This window comes from Panthera onca, chromosome B2 (genome assembly GCF_046562875.1).
Source record: "Panthera onca isolate mPanOnc1 chromosome B2, mPanOnc1 haplotype 2, whole genome shotgun sequence".
Lineage (NCBI taxonomy): Eukaryota > Metazoa > Chordata > Mammalia > Carnivora > Felidae > Panthera > Panthera onca.
In genome coordinates this window covers 104,168,471-104,190,509 of record NC_138343.1, presented here as the reverse complement: position 1 = coordinate 104,190,509, position 22,039 = coordinate 104,168,471, and the positions used below count along the sequence as shown (strand labels likewise).

Sequence of the window (22,039 nt, the reverse complement as noted above, 5' to 3'; positions counted from 1 at the left end):
CGACAGCTGGGAGCCTGAAGCCTGCTTCAGATTCTGTGTCTCCCTCGCTCTCTGCCCCTCCCCCACTTGCACTCTGTCTCTCTGTTTCAAAAATAAATAAACGTTAAAAAATTTTTAAAATACTGTGTTATTGCAGTGAAGGCTGGCTTTCCTTTGCTGAAAATGTGACAGGAAGAGAAGAAAATAAACATATAGACTAGCTCCTCCATGCCAGGCACTTCCTACACCTCATCTCACTTAAGATCCACCATAGCCTCTGTGTCACATATCCATGTTACAGCTGGAAAAAGCCCTGAGGTTGATGTAGAGAGCTGAACTAATTTGCCCATATTCCAACAGAGCCCATGCAGTTTCCATTATATTATGCTGTTCACAGTACCCTGCCACTATCTGAAAACTGAAAAGAAGCATGTATGTTTCATTGAAATCAGTTTAAAAATCTCGTTTCCACAAAAGCACCTCAGCAATTTAATAGAAAAAAGAAAAAAAAAATCTCGAAAGGCAAATGCATACATATACCATGGCATGTGATAAAATAATTACGTATTTCCTTCGAATGGGTGCTACTAAGCACTTATTAAGTCACTGCTGCCTGCCTTTGCTTCACTGGCCCCACTTTCTGCAGATGAATGGATTTTTGTACCCACTCCTATTAAGGATACAGTTCTATTAAAATCATTTTCTTCACCCTCAGAACATTTTACCATAGCCAACTATAAATATTTACTCTCATTTGACAAGCAAGAGCCTTTTTAAGGGAGAGAAAAACAGTCTGCATAGAGGGTTTAAACTTTTGAACTTTGCTTCATCCGCAAGAACTACAGAGAGGCACAGTCTCGGAGACTCCGTGTCACCCACGCTCTTTCATTTGTTTGTTTGTATTTTCATTCATGTGTTCTTCTTCGTGTAAAAAGGATCTGAATTACTTTTATGAAATGCTTATAAATAAGATAGAGATCTATAAAGAATAAACATCACAACCAGAGGAAATCAGAGTAAAATGTCAACACTCAGAAGACAAAAAGTAAAATGCAAATATACAGCGACAACAGTGATTATCTCTAAGTCACAGTCTAACGGTCTAAGAGAGAAATAAGTTCTAGTTAATGAATCGAGGTAAAGCTTTCACCACAATTTTGCTACCTAAAAGAAATTTCTCAAGAGTGAAACTGAAGGAGAGACAAATTCAAGTAGGAAAGGTTTTCCTCAACATCCTATTGCAACCAGATTCGATGAATCTTTGGAAAAATCAACTGTAATGAAGAATAAGTGGATAGGTGAAGACTTCACTATAAGACGAGAATATGCAAGGCTACAACTTCCTGGATTTGTAAGGTCTGTTTTTAATAAAGTCCTAACATGTGAATCAATGTATTTATCCACTGCAGTTACAAACTTACCCTTTACACTTTAAGATGATGGAGATAATTAATTTTAAACAAATAAGACAAAATGAAAAACAAGGTACTAGCTATGAAATGGGCCTTATGCTCATAACTCAGAATTTATACATTATTTCTTTAAAGAAATCACTGTAAAACACATGTAAAGCACAAAACCCATAAAAGTATACTTCAGTGAAGTATTATACAGTAAACACTTACGTGATCACTGTCCAGGTCAAGAAATAAAACATATCCAGGACCCTAGACGCCTTCCAGCACCACTCCCCAAGGGTAACTACTGTCCTGATATTTACGGTATTATCTTTGCTTTCCTGGTTTTATCAGTTACCTATGCTCTAGTTTATCCCACTCTACGATTTATTATACAAATTACATCATAAAATATGTACTTCTCGTATCTAGCCTTTCCTCTCATTATGTTTTTACGATTCATTCATATTGTTGGAATAGCTCTAATTTCTTCAGTTTCATGGGTGAATAGGATTCCATTGTATGATATATAACTTGTCAACTGCACTGTGATGGACATTTGGGGTATCTCTAATTTAGGGCTATTGTGAATGCCATTAAGAACATTCTGTATGGTATATACTGTGGCATGGAATGACTGAGTCATAGAAAAAACTCATTTTCAACTTCACAATACCCAACAATTTTCAAAACTAGCTCAACCAATTTACATTCCCACCAGCAGTCTGGAGGGTTCACATTGCTTCAGATCTTCAGCAACCACTTATATCGCCAGGATCTTTAATACTAACCACTCCAGTGGGTACCCAGTGGTCTCTCACTGACATTTTAATTAGTATTTTCATGGTTATTAATGAGCATAAGCATATTTTAATGTTTATTGGACATTTAATTTCCTTGTTTGTGAACTGCCTGTGAAGTCTTTTGCTCACTTTTCTACTGGGTTGATGTCTTCTTGTTACTGATTTATAGAACTTCTTTATATTTTTCAATATAAGTCATTTTATACTTAATACGTGTTGCCAGTATCTTCTCCTATTCCATAGCTTGCCTTTTCATTCTCTTTATGATTGTTCTTTTTGGTGAACAGAGATATTTAATTTTAATGTCTGTCAAACATCAACTTTTTGCGTTTTACATTTATGTGTATAATCTATGTGGAAGTGATTCTTGTGTGTGATGAGGAGTGGGGATCAGGTATTAGGATTTTCTATATGGATACCCAATTGTCGGGGCACCATTTACAAAAGAGTCCTTTCCCCGTTGCTCTACTGTACCTCTGCTGTCATCAAGCACTTGTTTATATATGTATGAATCTGCTTCTGGGATCGCTGGTGCACTGCTCTACTCATCTGTTCTTGCCCCAAAACCACACTGTCTTAATTATTGTAATTTTGCAGTAAGTCTTTTTTTTTTTTTTTTTTTTTTTTTTTAATTTTTTTTTCAACGTTTTTTATTTATTTTTGGGACAGAGAGAGACAGAGCATGAACGGGGGAGGGGCAGAGAGAGAGGGAGACACAGAATCGGAAACAGGCTCCAGGCTCCGAGCCATCAGCCCAGAGCCTGACGCGGGGCTCGAACTCACGGACCGCGAGATCGTGACCTGGCTGAAGTCGGACGCTTAACCGACTGCGCCACCCAGGCGCCCCTGCAGTAAGTCTTGATGTCTTATAGAATAGGTCCTCTTACCTTGTTCTTGAAGAACAAGAGTGTTCTCCTTGTTCAAAGAGTGTCTTGGCTTTTTCTGGCCTTTTGCATTTCTGCATACATTTTAACATCAGCTTTAATTCTATAAAGAAACCTGTTATACTACTAAATTTACATAATTAGTTTGAAGAGATGACACCTTTAAAGTATTGAGGCTTCCAATCCATGAATATGATACAGCTCTCACTTATTTAGATCTTTTACTTTCTCTCAATATTTTATAGTTTACCACATAAAGAGCTTATGATAGGTTTTGTTCATTTATCCCTAGGTACTTGATATTTTGTGATGTTAACTGTAAATGGTATTTAAAACATTTTAGTTTCTGATGGATTGTGCTGAGCTCTGGATATACAACTGATTTTTACATAATGAATAAATGCAGGGATGGCAAATCTCCCTGTCTTATTTCCAATCTCAGAGAGAACACTTGCAACAAGGGCATGAAATTTTAGAGCTATCCTATAATGAGATTAAAAAAAGTTTTCTTCTATTCCTAGTTTCCTAAGATTTAAAAAATTATGAATGGACACTGAGTTTTATTAACCGCATTTTTCTGAATCTATTTGTGTAATCATGATTCTTACCCTTCAATTTGCTGATATCCTTTAATTTGCTGATATCATGAATTAAACTGATAATTCTAACGTTAAGTTGATTTTACACTCTGACAGTGGGGGGAGTTAACTTTATATATTCTGCGTTTGCTAATAACTTTTACAACATTCTTTTGTATCTATACTACATTACACTCTTTTTGTTAAGTATCCAATGTTTACAATGTTTACTGATCTGATAGTCCTAAAGTTATCACTGTATTTAGATTATTTTATGGCAGACATATGTAAAAGTAGAGAAGACAGTATCATAAACTGCTATTCCCACCACTCAACTTTTACCATTATCAATCTCTTCATCTATAGAGCTCTCCTCCACCTTGGCTGGATTAAGTAAATTCAAGACACTACATATCACTTCATAAATTCTTCAGTATGTGTGTCTAAAAGATAAGGGCTCTCATTTAATTAGATGCCATCTGACAAACGTTAACAATAATTCTTTAATACTATTGTATTCCAGTGTTGAGAATGTCACCAGTGTCTCCTAGTTTGTTTTTACAACTGGTTTGTTTGAATCAAGATATAAACAAGAACTACAAATTGCATTTAAATTTAATTAAATTTCTCCTAATCTACAGTCCTGCTTTTTTTCTTGCCATTTATTTATTAATGAAACTGGGTGATTTCCCCCACAGAATTTCTCGCATCCTGGCTTTTGCTTATTGCATTTCTACAGTGTTAGTTACCTTTTGTCACTTTAGTTGTACTTCCTATCAACTAATAATTCGAGAAGTTTAATACAATCTGGGTTCGATATTTTGGTAAAAAAAATGTTATAGATGGTATTTATATTTCCTGTTGCATCAAACTAGGAGGCATATAATACCTGTTTGTTTCTTCTGTTGTGTGTTAAGAGTGATCAGTAGGTTCAGGTATAATTACCTTCTCCACCAGCCTTCTAAGAGTTTTAGCAGCCACTATATCCATTTAGCACCACCTATATCCATTATTTCATTAGAGATTGTAAAATGTGATATCAATTCTACCCCTTTTCCACTTTTTTTTTTTTTTTTTAAGCTGGAAGTCTTCTATAAAGAGAAAATTTCTGGCATCAACTCTTTGGTTACCCTGCATTAGAATCTGCAAAAGGGAAATAAGATAATTCCTTGATTCTTTCCTTTTGTCTTCTATTTTCAAAGTTGCAGTTGGTTTACCCTATACCCCCAAAATGTGACCAATGAAACATTCTATTCCTTTAGGATAATATTCAAAGTAAAATACACCTTTTTCAGATTATCTGCATAATTAAAACAATAAATCAAGATAATATAAAATAACCATCTAAGATAAAGAAATATACATTATCCTTTGAATTAAATACTTTTCAATTTTATGCAAAACTAAATTTATACAAAACTAAATTTATACAAAAATTTAGCAATAAATACCTGATAAATACCTGATGGTATTTAGCAATAAAAAAAAAAAAGATGTTCAGTGTGCTTCTTGCTATTTTATGTAACCACAGCTAGAACTGCCCATGCTTTCCATATTTTTCTACCATTCTAATAACTGTGAACTTGCTTCAGAGGGGTCACTGGCTAAGAAACCCTTTAGGATAAAAAGGATTATCCTATCACGTAAAGAGTCTTCCTGGCATTTACGTACATTCGTGTGTGTTTCCCATAGAGAAAAAAGATCACTCTAAGTAATCATGGGTATGGCTGGAACAAACCAGATCAAAGGCAGGTGGGTCTAGATCACATGAGAATCTTATAATACGTATTGAGTTATCACTGAAGCTGCTTCAGATTCCAATCATCAAACTGCCAAATGCTCAAAATCGGTTATGTTTTCTGATGGGCTTGGGATGATTAGAACAATTTAATATCGGTATGTTAAATTTTCTAAGAAGTCTTTGTGGTTCCTAATATTCAAGGAAAAAAAGCGTGAATACTAAAACTGCAATTCTCTGAATGAAAGTATACATGGCTGATCAGAAAGACAATGTCAATCTTCCTGCTGATGCAGTTTTCAGAATTCTCCACTCGAGTATCATAAGATGAAGAGTATTTTGATATTAACCGTGAAACACACACTGGGAAAATACTTAGTATGCGTGATTTCTGAAATAAATTGCTATCCCTATCCTAACAGCCATAATGTGTCAAGCTAAGTATCTCCACTTAATGCTAAATAAATATACAAAAGAGCAGGATTAACATACTTTATTTTACAATTTCACTTGCCTTGACTGTTTTAGGGCCAAGAATTAATCATTTGTGTAACCATAAAAGTGAGGATTATGAACATCTTTTCTTTCTACTGCTAATTAGCACTGTGCCCCCCAGAACCCTTGGAAAAAAGAAAGGAAGGGCTGGGAGTGCATACAGAGTCAAGAAAGTGTTGCTTAACAAAGGATGATTTATAAAATGAATAACCAAACAGCAGATCTCTTGGGACCTGGAGGCTTTTTCTGGTCTTCACCTAAATCTATGCATGAGGTTTTTGTTCTGTTTTTTGTTTTTACCATTTTGGGATGCTCACATTTTTGGGTGGGGATCAATCAATAAGTTTTACAATTGCAGGGAATCTGTCCTATTTTTCCAGAAGTGAGATGAAATTTTAGACTGTTCAGTGAAATTGTCTTTACTAATACTATGGTTGTTTCCACTGGGTTTGAAAAGTTCAAAGGTAATTTGCCTTCTGTGTACCAGCTCACCTGGTACTTTAAGCACAAAAGACTGGAAAGCAGGTTAGTTTTCTACTTTGCTGCAATAATCCCTTTCTATGACACTGACCAAGGTTTTCACTGTTCAATTTCAGAATTTTTATGCTCGGATATTAAAACGTAGAAATGGCTATGGATTCCTTCTCCCTCCTCCATGAATCAAAAGAGGAAGACTTCAAGTTAAGGAGTTCAGAAAACAAAGTGTCCTGAGTCTATATAGTCAGCTTGTTATAGAATGAGGAATTGCAAGCAAATTCACTTTCACTTAGATCACAGAAATTTAGGCCAGGTTCCAACTGCGCACACACACACACACACACACACACACACACACACACACACTTTCATTATCTATGAAACAATTTATAGAAACTAGATATTTAGGATAAAAAAAAGTTTCACTAAGTAAACTCACTGTAGTGAAAAGGTAATGTTTTGAGAGAGAGTGCACAAGCAGGAGTGGGGAGGGGAGCAGAAGGAGAGAGATTTTTAAGCAGGCTCCCTACACAGGGCTCTATCTCACAACTGAGATCATGGCCTGAGCCGAAATCAAGAGTCGGATGCTTAACTGACTAAGCCACCCAGATGCCTCTGTTTATAAACTTCCTTTTTAATATATCAACATTTTGAAACAAAATTGAAAACAAATGTGGAAAAAAAGTTGGTTAAGGTTTTAAATTAAACTAAAAGTATCAGTTGAAGGAAATCTGTATACTTATATAAAAAGGTTTCACTATTGTTTTTTTTTTTTTTTTTTTTTTGTATGTTATCCCTTAAAGTGAGAAGCTCTAAAAAGCACTGGCAATTTTATGCAATTCAGAGAATCTACCATTTGTGAATTAATGGGGGGGGGGGGGGGAGTATTAGAACCAGTAAAGCAAACCAAGTAGCCAGTGACAACTGAATGGGATTTCTTACTTTTCTCAAGTGATGAGAATGGCACATGAACTTATACCATTCCCACTAGCTTTGCTCTTTAACAAGTTGAACATAGTTAATGGGACAGGGAAGTATTCTGTAGCATATGTATACTCTCTTATGCAAATAAATTTTTAAACAGGTACCCTACAATGTCTTTTTTAAAAGAGTTATCATACAGATTAATACAAACACACACAAATTAACTACTAAATTGCCATTTTCAAGAAATGGTTTGGTGTTTCCATTCTAGGGGAAGTAGCAGGTGAAAAAATGGCAATTTACAGATAAAAAGGCAGGGGCAGAACAGAAGACAGGCATAGTTTCAGTTATTTCTTGTCAGAATATAAATTCCAAGAATGAGCTAGGAAAAAAGCAGCATCTGATATTCTAACTCCAGACTTTCCAATATATTGGAAAGATTTTTCTTCCGCACAGTACTTGGCGTGCCCCAAATGTCACAATGGTAATGGTAACACTGCATATTAGTGTCTCTAAAGATTGTGGCAGAACATGTATAATAAGTGAATGATACAAAAAGCCAAGACCTTGATTACTCTGTAAGTCAACTGTGGCAATGTTACCCTCATTCTTTATTTCAGTTTCTTTAAATTTCTTTTTTAAAAGTTTACTATATATATATACGAGAGCTAACACACATTTGCTACAGTTATAGAACTATTTCCAATACTATCAGTCCCAAAGCATCAGTACTAAACAGCTACAAGACTTCTCAGTGACAATGTTAATCAGAAACCCTCAGAAGAATTTTCAGATTTCCACACAGAGTAAAATACATCACTAAAATATAACAATGTATTTTCTTAGATAAATGCCTTTATTTAAAAAGTCAAAACAGCCCCAAAGGTATAACTGTGTTTTAAATAACCACTAGAAGATTATTATAGTCTTTAATAATTCCAGTTCTGTTTTGATTACACAGTTATTTCAAGAATAATCAAATACGGAGCCAAAATTTCCAGTTTAGAATGTGTTTTGTTCAAAGTATACCACATGTTTTAACTTGGTTATGTGAATTAAATTATGGTTATGACTTTTTTGTTACAACAAATTCTCACTCCAAAAAAGATATCAGTTTTCTACCCTTATAATTACATATATATTTCCAAAAAGAAATCCCAAGAATAATACTAACATACTTAAAAAACATTATTAAATGCTTGAGAAATTCATTATCACTGTAGGAACTTGTTAGCAAAAGGCACAATTTATTTTATTATACTTCATGGTGAAAATTCTATTTTATAGCTATACCATAATAATGTTTAGTATAGATCTAATAATTTTCCTATAAGTAATTCTTAAGAAAATATCCAAGGAAGAATGAAAATAAAGCTACGATTTTGTTAACTTCCAAAGCTTAAGAGTAAAGTGACTACAAAAAAAAAGGGATTTCTTTTTTTTTCTTTTTTTAATGTTTATTTATTTTTGAGACAGAGAGAAAGACAGAGCGTGAGTGGGGGAGGGGCAGAGAGAGAGGGAGACACAGAATCCGAAACAGGCTCCAGGCTCTGAGCTGTCAGCACAGAGCCCGACGCGGGGCTCGAACCCACGAACCGTGAGATCATGACCTGAGCCGAAGTCAGACGCTTAACTGACTGAGCCACCCAGGCGCCCCAAAGGGATCTTTCTTTTAAAAAAAACCCTAAAAAACTATCTCTTATATACTTTAGTTAATACAAAGTAAGCAAACCTAAAAATAGAATATTTTTGAATCAGTACAGCAAAATAAATTAATTTTCCTTATGACCTATCTGAGAGACACTAATGATCAGCAAAATATCGAGTCAGAAACAACAGGGAAGTTGCAGAATAGCATAAATGAGAATGAGCATATTGTCTCCTTTCACTAAGCCTACTGTGCTAAAATCTGTAAAATTTTTGCTCTTCCTGAAAACACTATAAATCCAGCACTGCTCATTCATTAGAGAACTCTAATAAGAAATTTTAATTAAGAAATTTTAATTTTAATAAGAAAACTGATTTTATGTTGCACCATAAACTCTAAGGAGGTGTTTTCTAAAAACTCATATAATCTGCAAATGAGTACCTTCATTTAGTAGAAAAACGTTACGTAGAACATGGAATAGCTGAAAAATGAACAAGTAAGTTCTGCTTTTGGTCTGGATGAAGGAGGATGTTGTACTCTTGCCCAGAGCACAACAAATCCCCAGATAAACCTCAACAAAACACATTTTATCTATCTATGATCTATCTAATTTGGCAGAGAGAGCATATGCACACGTGAGTGGGGGTGGGGTGGGGGGAGAAGGACAGAGAGAGAGAGAAAGAGAGAAGAATCTCAAACAGGTTCCATGCTGAGCATGCGGGGTTCAATCCCATGATCCTGGGATCTTGACCTGAACCGATATCAAGAGACAGACGAATGCTCAACCAATGAGTCAATCAGGCACCCCAACAAAAACATATTTCTGTAAAAATCATATATGAGTTGTGAACATATGGAAATGTAAAAGAATTAAACAGGAAGGGGTCACTTTCATATCTTGGACCCATGAATGAACTTGGAGAACGAGCCCCCAGAGAAGGACGGTTTATCAGGCAAGAAGAAACCAGTCAGACACTGGATATGTCTGTGGGCTCACTTGTTAGATTTAAATCTGGAAGGGCTCCCAAGTACAATCCTCTCTGGAAATTCACTGTACCACACATGGCAATTTTACGAATCACCGGAGGTTGGATATGGAGGGCGCATGACCTAGCTTACCTGTGGCGGTGCACCGGAGGACAAGGGCCAGCTGCAATTACAACTCGGAAGAGACTAGCTACAATTTTAAAGAACTGCCATAAGCCACGTGTGGGAAATAAGGAAAGACTGAGAAAACGTCACAGACCAGAAGAGATTAACAAAAAGACACGAAGACTAAATGCAATGTGGTATCCTGGATGGGATCTGGAACAGAAAAAGGATGTAAGTGGAAAACTGGTGAAAATCAAATGAAGACCGGAGTTTAATTCAGAGTAATGTACCAATGTTGATTCTCAGTTTTGACAAATATATCACCCGTCACTGTAAGATGTTCACGTCAGATAAAACTAGATGAAGGGTGTACAGGATCTCTCCATACTATCTCTGAAACTTATCTGTAAACCTAGGGATTATTCCAAAACAAAAAGTTGATAAACCAACAACACAAAATTAAAAAAAAAAAAAAAAAAAGTAGTATGTCCAGGAAAAGAGGAGACCATGGGGGCTCTCTGACCCGTGTGGTTTTGAGGAGCACTTGCCCTCGCATATCTTTTCCGCCACTGTTTCTCAGATGGAACACTCCATGTGAATGAAAATCACTGCTCTCAAGTGTACTCACAGACTGTTCATTCCCTCATACCGTAACACTACGATATTCTTTCCTGTCGGCCAAAAAGCATGAAGCTACAAGACGCCTGCACTGTTTTCACTACTTCTCTATATCATCTGACCACCACTCTAGATGGGTACAGGAATTTCAACTTTAGACTGTTCAAGGCAAAAGTAACAAATTTCTGCCTATTTTGAAACTTACTTTTAAATGTCCCAATTGTGCAGCCCTTTAAAACAAAATTTTGAGAGTCTCAATGTGTATTTCAAGTGAGTGGTAGTAAGCTGCCTCCAACACAGTCACACAGTCAGATTATCACTCAGACACTGCTAAGAGCTGTAGTTTCCACACATATGTAGTGTTTTTGGTTATTTTTAGTATGTTGTGTTTAACTTATTCACGTCATGGACTACAGAAAAAAGGCAGGAAACATAAGGATGACAAATTTTGAACTTTCCTGTGAATTGCATTTATCTGATCAAATTTCTTATGCAACAAATCAAGACATCTCTGGTATTTCAGGAAACAAATGTTAAAAGAAACAATATAAAGATCATTTTCACCTAACTGGTTATTCACACCTGCAATGAGAGACTGTAGAGAAGTGCTTGCAAATAGAATCCTGAAACATTCTTTCTTATCCTTTAGAAACCAAACAGGAACAAAAAGAGATTTTCCTAGTAGTCAAAATCTAAGAATTCCAAACATCCAGACATGAAAATAGCTTTTGATTATTTTTGATGCCTTAACAAATAAAGAAACATAATAAACATCTAAAAATTTCTCAACAAATAATTTTTTATGTAATTTAACAGAACATATTACCAGTTATACAGAGAAAATGGAAAATTTTTCTTTATTACTAAGGGTTATAGTAAAATGAACTTTATATAATCTTTACAAAATTTTTTTAAACGTTTATCTATTTTTGAGAGAGAGAGCAAGTACACACATGAGTGGCAGAGGGGCAGAGAGAGAGGAAGACACAGAATCTAAAGCAGGCTCCAGGCTCCCAGCTATCAGCACAGAGCCTGATGTGGGGCACAAACCCACGAACCATGAGATGATAACCTGAGCTGAAGTTGGACGCTTAACCAACTGAGCCACCCAGGTGTCCCTACATAATCTTTAATATAATATATAATCTGATATATTATACCATATCATACAACATATAAAAATGACAAAATGAGATTTTCAAAATTTCAATGAAGGAATCATGGATCATTACTTAGAAAAGGGTTCACAAATTTACAAAGGTTAAAAATGCTCAACACCTTGATTTACAGATGGAAAAAATTGAAGTCTCAAATTTGTTTAAACTCATACAGAGTTTAGATGAAAGTGATAGTGTTAGGACAACAACCTGGTTCTCTTTCTTCCTCACAGTCTTTCTACAACATAATGTTTCCTTTAAGGTACTCGAGCCTTCTTCTGGGTGGCTATCCATCAACAAAATCCTTCCCACTACGCAAAGTAAGTCAGAAAAACCTCTCATCCTTGGACTTCCTTGTACATAGGTCATGCATTTAAAGGCAACTCTTTAAGCCCATCTTCGACATCAAAACACAAGTCACAGAAATCACACATTTGTACAAATGGTTGTTCCTCGGCTCCTAGTCACACCCCTGTTGCCCAACACAGCCCCACTGTTCCTGCCACGAGAGGAAAGCTAAAAATTTAGAGTTCTGGAATAACCGTTAGTATCTAAAAGAGAACAGAAAATAGAAAAAAGCAGAGGGGTATAGAGGATCTCTATGGGAAAATTCAGCCGAGTCAAAGGTGGAATAAGCCGTCATCCTGCTTCATCACTGCCCTATTCCAAGTCCCCTCAAAAAACTAGTTCTCAGGTTATAGGACATTATGATTTGAGCAAGCATTTTGTAAGTACAGATCTGAAATTTAATTATTCTTATAATAATAATTATCTTTACCACCACTAACACTTATAAAGTATGACTTGTTTTAGAAAGTACAGTCCAAATTTCTGATATCTTGAGTACAAATGAACTTTTGGAACAGTGTCTATTTGTAGTTTCTGGTCTGAAACCTCTTTCACAAAATAACGCTCTTCTAAGCCAGAGCAAAAAAACCCCCAACCAACCAACTAAACAAACAAAAAACCCACTCCAAACCTCACATATTTATTTGACTTTATGATTTGTATTCTCTGTAAAATAATAATCTTGGCAGGTAATTAACAAATAAATAAAGTGATTAAAGCATTAAGATATGCAAAGCTGTAACACTGGTGATGATCATATCAACCATTAATTCACACATGTATTAATTTATTCAACAATTGTTTACTGAACACCTACTATGGGTCAAGTATTGTGCTGGAGATAAAAGCAAAAGATGAATGTTCACCACTTTTGAGGATATTATAGGTCAGTAGAGACAGCTCTGTGAACCAAGCTGAAAGACTGGTAGGGTACTAATAGGCTCAAGTGAGGCCACAGAGGGGTAAGGCAGGGGTCAATCATGGAATTATGTGGAAAAGGACAGGTGTCAAGAAAGGTGCCAGGGAAGGGGTGTTCAAGTCTGAAAGATAAGTTGGCCTTTGAAGATAATAGAGGATAGGGGAGGAGTGCAAGCCCTTCCAAGCTGATCCGCTGAAGTATGACAGACTAAGTACACTGGAAAACAGCTAGCAAGCAGCCTGGTAGAGCTGGATTTTAGGGAAGTGAGGTCCAGCAACAGCCAAGGCCATTAAGGCTGTTACTGCTAAGAAATATGATTTTATGCATGAATAGTTCTTAAATAAATAAATAGTTCTTAATTGTTTCCAAACACAGACTTCAGAATTTAAAGGTGACAACAAAATCAGTAACTGCAGTGTATTTATTACTATGAATCAAGCACTTTACATACATTTCTTAATTTTATATTTACAATTGTAGAAATAGGAATTGTTTCATTTTTTTAAAATATGAAATTTATTGTCAAATTGGTTTCCATACAACACCCAGTGCTCATCCCAACAGGTGCCCTCCTCAATGCTCACTACCCACTTTCCCCTCCCTCCCACCCCCATCAACCCTCAGTTTATTTTCAGTTTTTAAGAGTCTCTCTCTTATGGTTTGCCTCCCACCCTCTCTAACTTTTTTTTTTCTCCCCTTACCCTCCTCATGGTCTTCTGTTAAGTTTCTCAGGATCCACATAAGAGTGAAAACATATGGTATCTGTCTTTCTCTGTATGACGTTTTTCACTTAGTGTAACACTCGCCAGTTCCATCCACGTGGCTACAAAAGGCCAGATTTCATTCTTTCTCATTGCTAAGTAGTATTCCATTGTGTATATAAACCACAATTTCTTTATCCATTCATCAGTTGATGAACATTTTAGGCTCTTTCCATAATTTGGCTATTGTTGAAAGTGTTGCTGTAAACATTGGGGTACAAGTGCCCCTATGCATCAGCACTCTTGTAGCCCCAGGACAGCATTCCCCACCGCCCCCCCCCCATTTTTTTTTCTTTCTCTCCTTACTTTATCTGACTTTCTTCTCAGCTCCCCCTCTGCCTGAAGGAACTTGAAATGTTGGGTGTCCCTCTCTCAGCCCTGGGTTTTTCTTCTGTTCTTGGAGGACTCTATAATTTTAATCAAAAGAATAACTAGAAAAACTGGACAAAGTTAAAAAATATATATGCTTAAAAGCACTAGAGAGCCAAAAAGTCAATGAAGATTTAAGGGAACCAGATGAGGAAGGCAGAAACCCAGAGAGGTGAGTTTGAAATCGGAGCCTCTTCTCAGAATCAGGGCAACACCAATTCCACAAGAAGTAAAGAAAAGCCTAAGAAGCCCCAAGAAGCCTGGGGCACAAAAAACATAGACCAGTACCTCCCAAGGCAGGTTGGAGGCTAATAAACCCTCCATGATTCGTGTGGTAACCCAGAGAACTATACTATAGGAGTAAGTGTGAACCAGACATAATACAGTTCTCACTGGCCTGAAGCACAACTTCAAATCACCTCAAACTTTGAGAAATGAATTAAAAGTGATGCAGGGCACTCTCAACAATAGCCAAATTATGGAAAGAGCCTAAATGTCCATCAACTGATGAATGGATAAAGAAATTGTGGTTTATATATACAATGGAGTACTACGTGGCAATGAGAAAAAATGAAATATGGCCTTTTGTAGCAACGTGGATGGAACTGGAGAGTGTGATGCTAAGTGAAATAAGCCATACAGAGAAAGACAGATACCATATGGTTTCACTCTTATGTGGATCCTGAGAAACGTAACAGAAACCCATGGGGGAGGGGAAGGAAAAAAAAAAGAGGTTAGAGTGGGAGAGAGCCAAAGCATAAGAGTCTGTTAAAAACTGAGAACTAACTGAGGGTTGATGGGGGGTGGGAGGGAGGGCAGGGTGGGTGATGGGTATTGAGGAGGGCACCTTTTGGGATGAGCACTGGGTGTTGTATGGAAACCAATTTGACAGTAAATTTCATATATTAAAAAATTAAAAATAAAAAAAAATAAAAAAATAAAAAAAATAAAAAAATAAAAAAAATAAAAGTGATGCAGGATTGCGAGTGCCTTTAGCTGCTCACCAGAAATAAAGGTAAGTTCTTTCTGTAGAAAGTGAACATCGTCATCGTAGGCCACAAATTTCTTCAATAACTATAAAAAAATAGTTGATATCAATACAAAATTATCAGATACACAGAGACCATACAACATGAAAATACAATAAAACTTAAAAAAAAAAAAAGAGGGAAAAACAGATGATAAAACCAGATCCACAGGGGCTACTATGCTTTAAGGAGATGGTTCCTGGCTTTTTTTTTTTTTTTTTAACATGCATAATAAATGCAAAGAGCTACAAGATAAAAATCAAGATTTGTCAGGGAACTGTAAAATACTTAAGAGACAAAATGGAATTCTAGATCTGAAAAATACAATAACCAATATTCACGCTTAAAAGGATAGGACTAAAAGCAGATTAGACATAGTTAAAAAGGAATTAGGAAAGAGGTCAGAAGACAGATAAGAAGAAAACTGACAGGCAACAAAAGAGAAAATATTGAAAAAAGGCTAAGAGATAGAGAGCAGCAGTAAAAATAACCTAAAATATCTGTAAGTGAAATTCCAGAAAGAGAGAATAAAGAAAAAAGCAGAAGCAGTATTTTTAAAGATTCAGAATTTTCCAAAAACCAACCAATGGTATTAAATACACATTTGAGATGTCCTGCAAATCCCAAGGAAGATAAAAAAAAAAAAAAAAAAAAAACAACTATACAACAGAACACCTTAACAAAAGGCTAAAAAACAAACAGAAATTTTTCACAGTGGTCTGAACAAAACAGATTACTCTTTAAAAGACATTTTGATAGCTGACTTCCCAATATAAAACAACAGAAAGTTCTAAGATTTGGTGGAAAACAACCACTAACATAGACTTCTAACCCTAGAGAAAATACCCTTCAAGAATGATGGCAAAATAGAAACATTTTCAGAAAGCAAACAACAAATACAAAGAGTAAGTTATTTTATATTTCAGTTGAGCTAAAGGATCACATCTATTCATTACAGTTTGGGAGCTATGCAAGTTAATTATTCAATGGCTATCGTGATTGTCCTTTCTAAAAAAACTCTACAAGACACTGAGGACAAATACTGTTTATAAACGATTCAAATCAATTTAGAAACTGGTGGGAGGTAGAAGGATTAAGAAAAAAGGAAAGAACAGCACTCCTCAAACTCCTCAATTTATAAAACATTTGAATTTCAACAAATGGTGTCAGTACAACTAATCAATGTCAGAAGTATTTATTTTTATTTCCCTTAGGACACTGTTCTATTTGAACCAATTTTATAAATGCTTTTGAAGTATATAGTATATCACTTATACATAGGATGCCTTTTATTACAAATACACAGATCGTCCTGATAAAAGCCTTCCTAAAGTAGTTGAATGCTCTAGCCTGTGATTTAATTTTGAGGCAAGAAATGTCTTAACCATCTTTATAATCCCTATTGCATGCCTAGCACACAACTAACTGCACTTAGTAGGTTCCCCAAAATAATTTACTTACTAAACAAAATTCAGAAAGACAAGAAAAGCAAGATACTTCATCAGTTCAATTTCTAATGAGAAAAAAATTATTCTCATTTCAGAGTTAGAACTGGCAGATTTAATATAAATTTCAGCCCTTTCATCTTTTAATAGAAACTACTATAATGAAATTGACTTCATGGAATCATTTTCTTCTTTTACACAGATTTAAGAAACAAGTACATACAACATGAAAGGGGATCCCTTTGAAAACTTACAAGTTTCCCACAGATTTATATTATAACAGATCTACTTTCCAAAAATTGCTGACCTGGTTTTAAGAAGGTTTTCCATTTTTCAGCATGTAGAAAAGGTCATCAGTGGCATGTGCCTCCAGGGAGCTTAACAAAAAAATACAGGTCATAGCTACAGCATGAAGATTCAGTAAGTTGGTAAATTAATTATATACATGATGTCAAGAAAATCTGACATAGTCACGATGTTGAGAAAGGGTCTCCAACAATTAGGACATTCCGTAATTCATAGTACGTGATGACTTTGGGGAAAATAACAAAAGAAGTGGGCATGAATAACCAATATATGTAAACTGTCAAATCTGGGTAATTAGGAAAAACGATGTGACCATAAAGGGAATAAGGGACTGAAGATTTGGTGTGAAGTTTCTCTTTACTTTTTATAGAAAAAGGTTAAGTTTCTCTGACTTTTGAAAAGAATAAACACATAGCTGAGTCGATTTTAAAAAGGAGTTAAGACAATAAAAATCAAGCTATAAAAAATCACAAGGCACTGTGTATTTTTTTAAATATCATTGAGCCCAAAAGAATGGCATTAAGAAACCAGTCGTCTATCTTAATTCCCTCATATTGCTGGTTAGTAGGTAGATACAAAGTAATTTTCCTTCTAAAATGCACATATCATTTAGATTTATTAATGAAAACTATGGAAGGGTTTGTTTTTTGAGCCATCCCAATGCAAATGTTCATGACACGGTGTCATTTCATTCTTGCATTAATACAAATGTCCCAATTCCCATCCATGTGTCAAAAATCACTGACGGCTGGAAAACAACAGAAATTTATTCTCTCCTGGAAATGAATCAGAAGGCAGACCATCATTCGGTAGCCAGCATATGATTCAGCAGAGCTTTGCCTAAAAAGTATAAAGTTCAAAAACAACCCCCAAAAGGCTCTGGAAGTAGTGGACTGTTTTCACCCTTCCTGGAATTACTACTGGCAGCATCTATGAACTTCTGCCTGTGTGCGTAACTGAAGAATACACCGGGATGACAAAGTAGTGACTTTTAAAGAGCAGCCAACAACAAGCACTTAGGGACCCTTTCAGCAAATACAGGTAGGAGAAATACAAACGTATGACAAGAGGTTTCTATGACTGATAATGTAATGAAATGGAAAACAGGGCATGAACACGGCTGTGACTAAGCAATCTCTCAGAAGAGATAATAAAATGTATTCACAGAAAATAGGATACTTTTTTTCTGTATCTCATAAGATGGTTATGTTTGTAACTTTTTGTCTTCGCTTTAAGCAACGGCTGAATTAAAAAGTGAATCATTTACAAACAACAGTATTTCTCCCCTGGGATGTGAAGAGATGCCGGAGTAGGCAATTTCAGCTGGAGGAAAGCATCCACAGAGATGCACCAAAACTAGGTTTGAAATCTCATGTCTCTTCAAGTGAGGCATCCTCTTTAAAGTAGTGCCAGACCTGCCCTCACTTTTGTAAAAGGCGACACCTCCCAACAATGAGAGAGAATCTGTACTGTCAATGACAGAGTTCTTCTATAAGAAGAGCTGCAGTGGAGCATTTTGCACTCATCACAGCTATGGAAAGAAACTAGAAAGTCTTTGGAAGTTCAGGGGAATTGCCTTCTTTTGAGCTCAAAGCTGCTGATATATGATGCTTTTTCTAAGAAGGGTTAAGCGTCCAAAAAAAGATGGGAAGAAAAGTACAAAAAGATGTAATGGACATATGTGCTTTTTGTGTTTCTTAATGTTCTTATAATGCTTATAAGACACTTTGCTTTTGTGGTTTAATAATGTGGCTGGTAGTCTAACAGGCACACTCATCCAGGGCACCACAGCTTTCAGGAGGAGCCACAACAGGTGGGGTCAGGTCAGCTACTGTCACCCTCAGTTTCTGACTTCCCTCTTGAAAGCCTCTGACCCGAAGCCTGCCTGCCCCCGCTCTGCCCTCTTCATCATCTCACTGTCATAACTCAGTTTCACTGTTTTGTTTTGTTAAAAAATGGGTCCAAATTTGGGGAGGACGTGGAGTTACCCTCTCTTGTGCTTTCATATTCTTCTTGGTTGTCCTGAAAAAGCCTAACTTAAAAGAAATGCAATTTCACAATCCTTGATCTCCCCTGGGACTCTTCCACAATTCATGTCAATAGTTTTTGAATTACCAAAAAAATAAAATTTTGTTTAGTTTTAAGACTTTAACACTGGCTTTTGGCAGACAGTTTTGTCAATTAGCTTCAATCCTTTGAACCTGTCCCCACAGATATTTTCTACTGTCTGAGCTTCTATGGTGGCAGTGGCCAAAGGAACAAAATGAATGTGGAAGCCTATAAAAGTTATTTGTCTAGGGTTCCACTAACAACGGACTGGTCCTACACAATTTGACAGTGGTATAGAACCTTAGAGCACTGCCATTAATTCAAAGATGTGGGAGGGTCCTCAATAATCAAGAAAACACGTGATAGAGGGAAAAGAGGCAAATATCTGGGATACGTATCAGTAAAGGTTAGTTTTGTTTTCTCCATCCCCACCCAAACAACCTAGGTAATGTGCAGCCCAAGGCTTCATCTCCTCCCTTCCCTATCTTTTTGGTAGAGGGGAGGTGGTATCCTGGAATGAGCATGATTGGCAAAGGGAAAAGAAAACACGGAATGAACAAGCTTCATGAGAAAAGATGGGGCAAGCCTTCTTCCCAGGGAGTAAATGGCTCTCCATGGGCCAGGGGTTAATTGCAGGAACCAGACCCTGGGAGGAGTACAGGGATTGTGCAGGAGTTATGCTGTGGTGGGGGTGGGGAGAGCATGGGAAGCCTGAAGGTGTTATCTGAGCTTTATTTTCTTCATATCCACAGACATCTGTCATAGAGCTCTCAAATGTAACTCTAATTCACGAGAATGAATTTTAAAAGCAAATATTATGGAAGCATAAGGATGGCTGCGGTGTCATCCCACCTGACCTCTCTCCTGTCTCTACTTGATCAAATTCATCTTTCAAGGCAACTTTAAATTATCATTATTTCTGGGAAGGCTTCCTTACGCTCTCCCTACCCATCCCCAATTAGCAAAAGTAATCTCCCCTCCCTTACTTCACGTATGTCCTCTTTATGATGTATTCCTTCCTACTTAGTACTATACATAGCTTGGTGATCCTTTAACAGACAGACTATAATAAACTATTTTTAATACTTTGGGATTGAAACGCAGAGACAACGTAATACATCGTCTCAATCCCCAAGTATTTAAACAGACAAAAAAAAAAAAAAAGCCTACCTAGTTGAATAAAATCTACAACCTAAAAAAAAGGAAAAAAAACCAACTAACAAACAAACATCCTCCCCCCAAAATCATAGCACATTAATTTTGTTAGAAAATTACAGGGACAGGGATGCATCTGGGTGGCTCAGTCGGTTAGGCACCCGACTTCGGCTCATGTCATGATCTCATGGTTTTTGAGTTCGAGCCCTGTGTCGGGCTCTGTGCTGACAGCTCAGAGCCTAGAACCTGCTTTGGATTCTGTCTCCCTCTCTCTGCCTCTCCCCCGCTCATGCTCTGTCTTGTCCCTCTCAAAAATAAACATTAAAAAATAAATAAGTAAACATTAAAAAAAATTAGAGGGACAGAGACTGAGGGGGAAATGCTACAGAAAGTGAAGAGCAAAACCAGGAAAACAAGAGGCAAATGGGAAATATGGTTATTTTGCTTATTTCTTCTCCAAATAAAGGATGACGCGAAAAGAGGCTAACAGTATTATTTTTTTCAAAGTAAATAAGTATTACTGACTTCAACATAACTTCAAGATTTTTATGTGATGGCGTAATCAAGAAAGTATATTGGCTATTTGATATTTCATTATAAAAGGTAAAAGCTACCAGTGAACTTGATTAAGTCAATGTAATTTTTTCCAGTTTATCCCCAACCCCAAATGCCTTTAGATAATGACTTAATATTAGTCTGTTGTATATTCTTCCAGTGTTTTTTTGGTATACTTATCCACTTCCACCCCCACAGAAGATACTAAAAAACATGTACAGCTCCATATCTTTAAAAAATTTTTACATATCCCCAAATCCTTCTATTTTAGCACATATAGCTCTTCTTCCCTCCCTCCACCCTTCTCTTTTTCTTCTTCCTGCCCCCCACCCACCCTTTTAAGGAGAAGCATATTATTTCTTTGTGTGACCTAGCAAGTGGCACTGATTTCCAGAAGAGGTGTTTGTGCAGGTGGGTGACAAAGACTAAAGCAAACTACTACCATAAAGTGCTAACTGAACAAATTATTCACAATAAGGAAAACTATGATCTTTCTCAGATTTTCCCAGATCTTTGGAGCAGTTTGGAGAAGTTAGGAAACTGTGTGACATATAACTATCATGACTGTATGTTTTCTATCAATGCTTAAAAACACTAACATCATGTTAAACATTTATACCCTTAATTAACCCAGAGGGAGAAATATTCCAATGCCATATTGTATTCAGTTGGTCATGTACAAAGTCTATACACTCCTGTCAAAACAAAGTTCTAACAGCCTCATTTCAAATCCGTACAGGGAATTAAAACAAAACAGATAAGGGCAATGTGGCTGTAGGTTTGTTTTTTGTTTTTTTTTAAAGGCTGAACAATGTTTTCTATTTTTATCTCATAAAAATGTTTATATTTTATTCTCAAAACAATTCATTATTTTTCATCTACAAGACATTACAGCCAAGTCAAGAAATGTAATGGCCTCTGCTGAGAAGTATTTCCTAATTGTTAATCCTGAAACATAAACAAACACTGCATTGTTTTTAGTTTGATGGGTGAAATAAAACAGAACAAATAAGGAATTGTTTAGTCCCATCATCAACAACACCCAAATATTTCTCAGGGAGGACCTCTCCTTTTCATAATTAAATTAACCTGTAAGTTTACCAAATAAACACTATGAACAGTACTTTCTATTTTAACTATTTTAACACTACCTCACTGTCTTAGCATTTTTTAAAAGAGTAAATACAAGGTTTTGTGTATTTTTTAAATCAACATTTTGCTGGAAGACTTAAAATAAGGTTGACATAAAAATTCCAAAACACTAGCACGATCACCTGTAGCAATAAATACAACATATTTGGGTGAATCTGTTGT

General features: G+C 36.1%; 2 protein-coding genes across 3 annotated transcripts in view; one reads left to right on the top strand and one right to left on the bottom strand.

Annotated features, from left to right (window-relative positions):
* Nucleotides 1-22,039, bottom strand: part of NT5DC1 (5'-nucleotidase domain containing 1) — a 138,999-nt gene that overhangs the window by 60,454 nt on the left and 56,506 nt on the right. The window lies entirely within an intron of this gene.
* COL10A1 (collagen type X alpha 1 chain) overlaps nt 17,481-22,039 on the top strand; it is a 43,479-nt gene continuing 38,920 nt past the window's right edge. Inside the window, exon 1 of the mRNA XM_060616448.2 lies at nt 17,481-18,007. The gene's annotated coding sequence lies outside the window, so the exon portion shown is untranslated. The remainder of the gene's footprint in view (nt 18,008-22,039) is intronic.